General features: G+C 38.7%; 1 long non-coding RNA gene across 1 annotated transcript in view; it reads left to right on the top strand.

Annotated features, from left to right (window-relative positions):
* Nucleotides 1-1,472, top strand: part of LOC135089707 (uncharacterized) — a 164,833-nt gene extending 163,361 nt beyond the window's left edge. Inside the window, exon 4 of the long non-coding RNA XR_010261582.1 lies at nucleotides 1,328-1,472. This is a non-coding gene — a long non-coding RNA (uncharacterized LOC135089707). The remainder of the gene's footprint in view (nucleotides 1-1,327) is intronic.
* The last annotated feature ends 6,333 nt before the right edge of the window (nucleotides 1,473-7,805 follow it).

Consider the following 7,805-nt stretch of genomic DNA (forward strand, 5'->3'; position numbering starts at 1 on the left):
CCCTCATTTCATTATAAACTGTATTTCTTATTCGCTTTTTTTTTTACTACTTTTATTCGGAATCAAGATTTACTATGATCCTGAAATTTTACCTGAATTTTCTTATATTTGTGCTTCTTGCTATTTGTTGCAATTTTCTCTGTGTTCATGCTATCTTTTTTTCCTTGTCATGTATTAGTAGGATTTCCTTCTATGTTAGTTCTATTTCTCGTTGTTTCTATTAATTATTATTCATTGTGTTCTCATTATTCTCTTTCTCTCTCTCTCTCTCTCTCTCTCTCTCTCTCTCTCTCTCTCTCTCTCTCTCTCTCTCTCTCTCTCTCTCTCTCTCTCTCTCTCTCTCTCTCTCTCTCATTACAATTTCTTAACATTTCCTGCTCTTGAATGTGTTCTGCATTTCGAGCGTTGCATAAAGCACTTGTATTAATGTTACGTTTGTATTAATGTTTCGTTTCATAAAAATTCATCGCACGTAAGAGGAAACTATAAACATTTCGCATCTGTGTAATAAAGAATAAAACAAAGTAACAGACAAACATCCCAGCCCACCTCCCTTCACTGGCCATCACATTATTTTATTAGTTGTCGAAAAGGCTTAAAAAATTTAAAAATACATCTACAGAGCTACAATATAACGCAAAACATATAATTTAACATATCATTCATCGCTTACTGAATACGGGAGAAAAATGTGTCTTTAAAATGTATTAAATCTTTAGTTTCTAATTGAAAGCTCAGGTGGTCATGGCATTAAAACACGTATTTTTTTCTGCAGATTACTGGCGGTAAAATGTATTAATATGTATTTTTGAGTGAGGCACGAGAGGGAAAAGTAGTATTGTTATTGAGCTGTTTTTTTTTCAGATTAATATTTAAATGCGGATGACATTTTATATTAGCGTAGAATTCAAGGGTCATTTATCTGGCGACTCGCGATCTAATTGGCTCATTCACAGTGGTTATTTGTGTTTATTTTTTGAGAGGACACACAGTCGTAGCGTTGAGTAAGGTCTCTCTCTCTCTCTCTCTCTCTCTCTCTCTCTCTCTCTCTCTCTCTCTCTCTCTCTCTCTCTCTCTCTCTCTCTCTCTCTCTCTGTTTGGTAGTTTCTCTATTTTTCATATTTACGTATATATGTATTTTTCAAACTGTGTTTTTGTCAGGCGTCCATTGCAATGCTAAAGGTGGTCTGTCACTTTATTAACTTTTGCTGTGTTAAGCGCCTCACATCGACCAGTGTGTGTGTGTGTGTGTGTGTGTGTGTGTGTGTGTGTGTGGACGTAACAAACCATCATGCCTCTTCGATTAGCACAAGGTTAACTATTCCAGGTCGAGGCGCCTCTCCGCTGTGTGCAATTCCGGGCTTTGGTGTGTCTATTCAGGAGGAACTAAAAGCAGTGTTGTAATATTGAGGCCTCATTTGGCTGCCCTCCATCAGGCCGCGCCCTTGTCGCTGTTACATGCAACTTTAGCAGACCAGGTAAGAGGTATTCTAGTATCCATTAACCTGTTACCTTGGCCTTGTATATTATAGACGGTTCTGATTTAACTTTTCATTTAAGTCGCGTTGCTGTGGAAAAAGTAGGAAAGTCAAAGAGAATATCGTGAATAATTCCTTACTTAACGAAAAACTCTTAAGAAGAAATAACTTGACCACTTTACTGTAAGAAAGTTTGAGAAAAAAAGAGTGAATTCCTTACTTAGCGATAAAAAAAAGAAATGAATAAAATAAAAAACTACTCGAGAAACTTATCCATTCTCTCTCTTCTGTGACCTTATCAGTGCCTAGGAACGTATCTGGCTATTGAATACACCAGGGATTGCATCAACCCTCCCCAGAGCTTCTGCAATTCAAGGCCCTCAGTGTTGCACTCGTCTTTTGATTCAGGAATTTAATTTTTAGGGTGAAAATATCTTGAGACTGTATGACGCAGTTGCTATTATTTTTTTCTTTATTTACTTAGTTTATTTTATTTTTTATTTATTTATTTTTATTATTTATTTATTTTTATCATTTGTTTTTTTTATTTATTTTATTTATTTATTATTTTATTTATTTATTTATTTATTTATTTATTTGTTTATTTATTTATTTTTGCTCGTGAAATTGACCGATCAAAAGTAGAGACGAGAGAGAGAGAGAGAGAGAGAGAGAGAGAGAGAGAGAGAGAGAGAGAGAGAGAGAGAGAGAGAGAGAGAGAGAGAGAGAGAGAGAGAGAATGAAAAATGATTAGTTGTCACTCCTAAAATACTAAAGTAAAATAACTCTCTTATTTTACTTGTCAGATGAGTGGTATTCTCTCCTCATCTTACTTAAATGCAATTGATGATAATGTGGTGCTTTTCATAATGTCCTTAGGTATTCCGTTGAGTGGCCATGAGGAGGCGCGTTATTGCTGTTATGTTGTCAAGGTAATCTTCATTATCTGCATCATCATCTGGGTCATTGTCAGTCTGTGTTTACCTGCTGCCTTGTGAGTCCAGGTGTGCTGCTTCTATTGGCCTTAGAGGTGATATTGCTTAGTAATAGATGGGATTATGGTTATTAGTTGCTGTTAGTCGTAATATTAAGAGCAGGAACAAGAGATGAGAAAAGTTATAGCAGATTATAATAATTATTTCATTACTTAGTTGATTTTTTAACCGTTATTGGGTATTATGGAAATAAATCTATTTTTTTCAGACAGAGCTTAATTCTCAGCAAAAAATTACTGTTTTTCAAGTGACCTACACAATGAAGGGACCAGCAGTGAAATTAACTAATGAACTGAATGAATCAAAACCTACCTAACCTAGTACAGAGATGAAAACGCTAATATTATTTCAATATTAACCCCCAATATTTTTTTTTATGTCATTCATATTCATTGCTATTTTAGTATTTCCATTTGGGACTGACAGTTACCATTACGGGACGAACAACTTACGACATTAGTTATCTCCTCTTACCATGAAGTATCGATGAAGTTCTATTCCCAGTTCCCTTTCCTCCTCCTCCTCCTCCTCCTCCTCCTCCTCCTCCTCCTCCTCCTCCCCGAACTTGGGCGAAAATTGAATTCCAAGACCTTGTTACACGGGCCTGACCTTGCCAGTCTGGTGTAGCTGCAGATCAAGGAGGAGATAACTTTGTTCACTATCACCTCCAAATGCTCCTCCTCCTCCTCCTCCTCCTCCTCCTCCGTTGCTGTTGCCGCCGACGGTAACTTTGGTCAGGCCATGGACTAACTCTTGCTCTCGTTTTTCTTTCGCTTCGTATTCTTATTACCCACTTTGTATTGCACCGCCGCACCAAAACCCACACTAGTTTCAGATGGAGGAGGAGAAAGAGGAGGAGGAGGAAGAGGAGAAAAGAAAGAGGACATGCAAGTAGGAGAGAGTGAAAGAGTAAAATGCATGAGAGGATAGTATAGAGAAGGAAAGGAAAATGATAAAGAGGAGAGGAAAGGAAATGGAAGAGGAAAGAAATGAAAGGAAAGGAATATAGATTCTCTCTCTCTCTCTCTCTCTCTCTCTCTCTCTCTCTCTCTCTCTCTCTCTCTCTCTCTCTCTCTCTCTCTCTCTCTCTCTGTTCTCTATGACCTTCGTTAAACTTACATTCCTCATCACGTTTTACTTTTTCGCTGCTCCCATCTTCCTCCCTCCCTCCCCTGCTTCTTACTTCCCTCCTACTCCTCCTTTCCTCCCTCTTACCCTTCCTCCTCTCCTCCCTTCCTTCCTCCCTCCCTCCCACCTGTTCCTGTCTCGTCTCGTCTTGGGAGAAGCGAAGATGTTGTCATTTTCTTGATGGCACGATGGGAAAATACAGTTTTAAAAGACTTATATATTTAAAGTCATTTTCCGCCATCTATTTTTAGTACCATTTCTTTTTTCTTTCGCTCTGTGTGTTTCTTTTATGTAATTTTGTTTTTATTTGTTTTAAGTGATTTATTCAGCTTTTTTTTTTTTTGTTTTCTCAGCGTATTTTATTTTTTCATGCCTTCATTTATTTTGGATAGGATTTTTGTCTTAGAATTTCCTGTGATCATCTTTTTTTCATGCCCCTTTACTGCAAGTATTTAAAATCACATATTTTCCCTCAGTTTATGTATTAATTCTTCCTTAAGCTAATCTAGGAAGAACTAATATTTATTTTCTATGAATCCCCCCAGTGATGACTTTTTTCTCATCTCTTTACAGCAAATATTAAAAACACAATATTTTTTTTTATTTTTACCCAGTTATTGTATCAATTTTTCCTTGAGCTATTATAAGACGAGCTAAATTTGATCTAAGAAACTCTGAATTCACCGATTTATTTATGGCGCTCCTTGAATTAGTAGCACTTATAATGCAACCAGTTCTTTTATGTTCATCCTTTCTTGTGTCATATTTTGAACTTTTTTTAGTGCATCTACGATAGTACATATACATTTTTTTCTTCCCATTAGGAGTTGTAAAGTAAAAATTTTCGTATTAAAGTTACTTCCTATTTTGTGAAGACGCGCGGTGGTAACGCTTCGATTAAAATTCTGAAGGAGACGCGTGTTTCGTATTTTTCTCCCTCAACGCTTTAAAATATTTTCAGGGAAGGTGTATCAGGTTTAACAGGTCGATATGGGCGCTGGAATTTCCCTTCGTTTTGTTATTTTATCATTATTTATTGTTCTCTTCCCATTTAAGGTTCATCAGTTCAGTTTTTTGGGGGAATGACTTTGGTTCTGTAGACTCACATGCACTGAATACATACAAAGGTTAGGAGAAGACAAAGGAAAATTTAAAGCTTGAAATGGGTGTTAGAATTTCCTTTCAAGTTATACTATTTCATAATTTCTTTATAGGCTTATTGTTATTTCATATTTACTTGTTCAATTTGATTCGACGCCTTTCGTTCCGCAGATTCATAAGCACAGTGTATCTAAAAATATTAGACAAAGATCCAGAAAAGTTACGATACTTGGGTTCTTGTGAATTAATAAGGATATAGCAAGTGATCAGTTGAAAAGTATCGTCAGTAAGTAAGAGAAACATTATAGCGAAATTAATATATGGTGTAAAATGTGTGTGTTTATGTGTGTGTGTGTGTGTGTGTGTGTGTGTGTGTGTGTGTGTGTGTGAGTGTGTCTGGTAATGAAGTATGTGTGTTGCGATTAAAGAAGGTGTTTGCATACATTTTACATGAGCTTTGTGCACACCGGGTCCCGGATGAAGTGGCGTGCGTATTGAGTGACTGCAGAGAGAGAGAGAGAGAGAGAGAGAGAGAGAGAGAGAGAGAGAGAGAGAGAGAGAGAGAGAGAGAGAGGGCTAAAGGTAACAAAATTAACATATGGCCTACTACTACTACTACTACTACTACTACTACTACTACTACTACTACTACTACTACTACTACTACTACTACTACTACCACCACCACAACCACGACTAACAGTTAAGATCAAGAGCAAGATTGAATGGAATTGGGTTCTGAACGAGTACATACTAAATCAGCAACTTCAATTTCTCTCTCTCTCTCTCTCTCTCTCTCTCTCTCTCTCTCTCTCTCTCTCTCTCTCTCTCTCTCTCTCTCTCTCTCTCCTTGGGTTTCTTTTGAGGAAGAGTTGCGTGTAGCGAAAGAAGCAGAAATTTGTGAGTAATTTTTCCCTCCCTTGCTGCGTGTTCGCAAGGAGGTTATGGGGTGCGAGGAGGAAGGAAAACTCATTCTTTCCTTCTCCTCTCTTTCCTTCTACATTCTCCATTCCCTTTCTTCTTCTTGCCTCCCCAGACACGTTGCCTTGGCTCTCCATCCTGCTTCCTGCCCTCCCCTACCTCTACACACCCCAGCCTTTTTTTTTTTTTTTATTTTATTCCCCATTTGCTCTCTCTCTCTCTCTCTCTCTCTCTCTCTCTCTCTCTCTCTCTCTCTCTCTCTCTCTCTCTCTCTCTCTCTCTCTCTCTCTCTCTCTCTCTCTTTGTTCCTTGATTTTCTTTCTTTTGCCACCTCATTATCTTCATTTCCTTCTCCTCTCTCTTCCTTTCTCTCTTTTCGCTTCCCTCTTTCTCTTTCTCTTTATCACTCTCACACTCACTCGCTTACTCACTCACTTCAACACCTGGTTATCTTCATTCCCTTATTCTCCCAACGCCTTTCTCACCTCCCTTGCCTCTCTCAGTCAATCTATTCCTCAATCAATCAATCAGTCTTTCACTCATTCACACTCACTCACTCACACACACACACTCTCTCTCTCGCTCGTCAATGTCTGGGGATCAAAGCGCGATACCTCACCAAGTGGATTCAATTTTGGAAAATAAAGTTTAATGGGAATGAAGCAACTCTCGTTCTCAACCCTTTCCCATCTATTTCCGTATGTTTCTCCTCCCCCTCTCTCTTATCCTTTCCTATCTGTTTCCCCTGTTCCTTTCCTCCTTCCTCTCTTTTCCTTTCCTATGTTCTTTCTCCTTCTTTTTCTTTTTTCATTCTTATCCTTCCCAATCTTTTCCCATCTATTTTCTCCTGTTTCTTCTCTCCCCTTCTCCTTATCTTCCTCAATTCTTTCTTTCTATTCCCTCCTGTTCCTTTCTCTCTCTCTCTCTCTCTCTCTCTCTCTCTCTCTCTCTCTCTCTCTCTCTCTCTCTCTCTCTCTCTCTCTCTCTCTCTCTTTCTCATTTTTGCCTTTCTCAATCCTTTCCCATCTATTCCCTCTTTCTTCTCTCTCTTTCTTTCTTCTTTATCCTTCCGAATCTCTTTCTTACCTTCCCCAATCCTTTCCTTTTATTTCCTTCTGATTCTTCTTTCCATCATCTTCTTAGCCTCCCTCCTTCCTTCCATCTTCATCTGATCAGGGAAGTTTAAACGTCAGGGAGAAATAGGAAGATAGGGGAAAAAAGTGGCCAGGAAAGGAAAAAAAGTGAGGGTAGGGGAGAAAAAGTGACGTGGGCGGCTTTTCCCCGTGTGTTGAAGGGAAGTTAGCTGCCACTCAGGCGGGAAATCGCGGCCCTGACTCAGAAGAAATGAAGGTAAGTGTGAGGGGTTGGAGAAATAAGTTTTGGCGAGATCCTCTTTTCCTTCACGTTTGTCTCAAAATGTTATAGAAACGAACCCAGTGTCGTGTCATGGAGTGAGGTGGGATATTTATTGGTGTGTGTGTCGTGGGGGGGGCGGTTAGGGAGGGATCTGTGTGTGTGTGTGTGTGTGTGTGTGTGTGTTTGCAGGGCGTAATATAATAATGAAGCTGTACGAGGCTGTTTCCGTTTTGTCTACTCAGTAAATATCGACGGTAACTTTCCATTAATATTGTAATAAAGTTGTCCTATCCTATCTGACGTTTTTTTTCCTCTTTTTCCTCCCCCTCCCCTCCCTCCACTCCCTCTTTCCTTCCTCCTTGGTTATCAACTAGCTTTTGTTTCCCTCTCCCGTCCCTGTCTGCTTCCCCCTCTCACTCTCTCTCCCTTTATTCCCATCACCTCTCCACCACCTGCGCCTGTGTACTTTGTTTTTTTATTCTTCTCTTCCATTTCTTTATTATTTCCTCTTCTTTTTCTAAACTCTTACTGTTTTTTGTTCATTCGTAGCTTTTTTTTTTATCCTGTCATCTTTTTTCTTTTTCTCTTCCTTCTTTTCTCTACTTTACTCTTGTTTTCTCTTATGTTTTCTTCCTTTACCTTGTCTTGCTTTTTCTTCTTTTCTTTCTCCTCCTCCTTTATCTTTTCTGTTCTCTTTTCTTCTTTACTCTCCTCTTCTTCCCTCTCTTCTCTTTTCTTCTCCTGTCCTTTCCTTCATATCCCCCTCTCCATTCCATCCCTTTCTCTTTCTCCCTTTGTTTTTTTTTTTGTTTTTTTTTTCCCCTCC

Source organism: Scylla paramamosain, chromosome 33 (genome assembly GCF_035594125.1).
Source record: "Scylla paramamosain isolate STU-SP2022 chromosome 33, ASM3559412v1, whole genome shotgun sequence".
In the NCBI taxonomy this organism is placed as follows: domain Eukaryota; kingdom Metazoa; phylum Arthropoda; class Malacostraca; order Decapoda; family Portunidae; genus Scylla; species Scylla paramamosain.